The sequence below is a fragment of the Tachyglossus aculeatus genome, chromosome 9 (genome assembly GCF_015852505.1).
Source record: "Tachyglossus aculeatus isolate mTacAcu1 chromosome 9, mTacAcu1.pri, whole genome shotgun sequence".
Classification (NCBI taxonomy): Eukaryota; Metazoa; Chordata; class Mammalia; order Monotremata; family Tachyglossidae; genus Tachyglossus; species Tachyglossus aculeatus.
In genome coordinates this window covers 41,194,431-41,196,439 of record NC_052074.1, presented here as the reverse complement: position 1 = coordinate 41,196,439, position 2,009 = coordinate 41,194,431, and the positions used below count along the sequence as shown (strand labels likewise).

The 2,009-nt window shown below is 40.6% G+C and overlaps 1 non-coding gene across 1 annotated transcript; it reads right to left on the bottom strand.

Moving 5' to 3' along the window:
• Positions 1 to 1,652: 1,652 nt before the first annotated feature.
• TRNAI-AAU lies at positions 1,653 to 1,726 on the bottom strand. Its single transcript has one exon. It is a non-coding gene; the product is annotated as a tRNA-Ile (tRNA).
• Between the last annotated feature and the right edge of the window lie 283 nt (positions 1,727 to 2,009).

The window sequence follows — 2,009 nt, the reverse complement described above, 5'->3', positions numbered from 1 at the left end:
TCTGTACCTCGGTTTCTTCCTTTAGAGGAGAAGCGTGGCTTGGTGGGAAGAGCCCGGGCTTTGGAGCCAGTGGTCATGGGTTCGAATCCCCGCTCTGCCAATTGTCAGCTATGTGACTTTGGGCAAGTCACTTCACTTCTCTGTGCCTCAGTTACCTCATCTGGAAAATGGGGATTGACTGTGAGCCCCCTGTGGGACAACCTGATCACCTTGTCACCTCCCCAGCACTTAGAACAGTGCTTTGCACGTAGTAAGTGCTTAATAAATATCATCATCATCATCATCATTCCTTTGTAAAATGGGAATTAAAGGCAGGTTCTCCCTCCTAGCAAGACTGCGAGCCCCATTTGGGAGCAGGGACTATGTTTGATTTGATTACCTTGTATCCACTCCAGCACTTAGTACGGTGCTTATCACATGGTAAGGGCTCAAAAATGCACTAATTGTTATTGTTGCTATCGAGACATTTGGTTCTTCACCATTCCCTCCTGAGTTCTCTAAATCTCTAATTGGAGACAAAAGAATGACATTGCCCAAATTCCCAATTCCCAGATCATCAGGGCCTGCCAATTTTAATATATCCAATTTAATGACACAATCTTTCCCAAGTCCTTCCCAACTACTTTATCCTACCCATCAGCCCATTCAATGTCGGTTTGGTTTTCAGATCACAACTGAATGTTTTTCGATTAAGTGAGATGAAAAGTGGAAAGAAAAACCGTGTTCATTGTCTTTCCTATGTTATTGAACCCTCTTCAATTAATTTTAAAACACTATTTTCCTCTATAATGCTCCTTATTCTTGAACTATTGGAAGACTATTTTTCTGCTTCTATATTTGCATTGCAACCAGGATTTCGCTATTCTGATTCTAAACCTACAAACTCTTGCCATTTCTCCTCGTTAACCTAACCTACTTTCACACCCTGTAATGTTCCCATTTGAGGTTTTGGTTTTTCGTTCCGTTTTTCTTTTAATCAACAAGCTTTGATTCTGTCTTTCCCCCCTTAATAAGCACTGAGTATTTTGGCTTTTACCAGCAGTTTTATTCTTTTAAATATTATCCAATCTTCACGACTCCTTTGCCGCTTTTATGTATTACATTTACAAGCATTGATTAGGTGTTTTCTGTGGGCCAAGCATTATGTTAAGCACTGGGATAGATGCTAGCTAATCAGGGCAGACCTGATCACTGTCATGATTGGGTTCACGATCTAATAGGGAGGGAGGCCAGAAATCTTATCCTCATTTTTACAGATGAGAAACTGTGGCACAGACAGGGAAAGGGACTTGCCCAAGATCACACAGCAGCCTCCTGACTTCTGGTTCCATTATCTTTCCTTAGACACACTGGCTTCCTAACATTTTCATTCAGATGGACTTTTCCCAAATATTTAGTAATGACTGCTGGAAGAATATTTTCAAAAAATGTCCAACTATCCTCTTTTCTTCGAACCTTAAAATCCATCAGGTTAGTCCTCTAGGATGTAATTTTTTTTGTGTGAGCAGGGTACATAATCAATCAATCAATCGTATTTATTGAGCGCTTACTGTGTGCAGAGCACTGTACTAAGCGCTTGGGAAGTACAAGTTGGCAACATATTAGAGAGAGTCCCTACCCAACAGTGGGCTCACAGTCTAAAAGAAAACCGGTGGCCCGTACGGGGATCGAACCCGCAGCCTTGGCGTTATTAGCACCACACTCTAACCAACTGAGCTAACCGGCCATTAGCTCAAGGTTTTTTGACTTTTAATATCCATTTGAAGGAATCTGTGTACAGAGAAAACCCACATTTCCTGAGGGACCTAGTTTGAACAAAACAAGGGATAGGGAAACATAGCTTTCCCCATTGAAGAGTGAAACAACGAAGAAATAATCTAAAATGAGACAATATTGTCCCTTTCAACTTAATGTGTTATTTTATAGGATATTATTTATGTGTCTCATAATGAATCATAGGCATTTGATAACATGTACATGTGTACACATTTGTACATGTATACATGTGT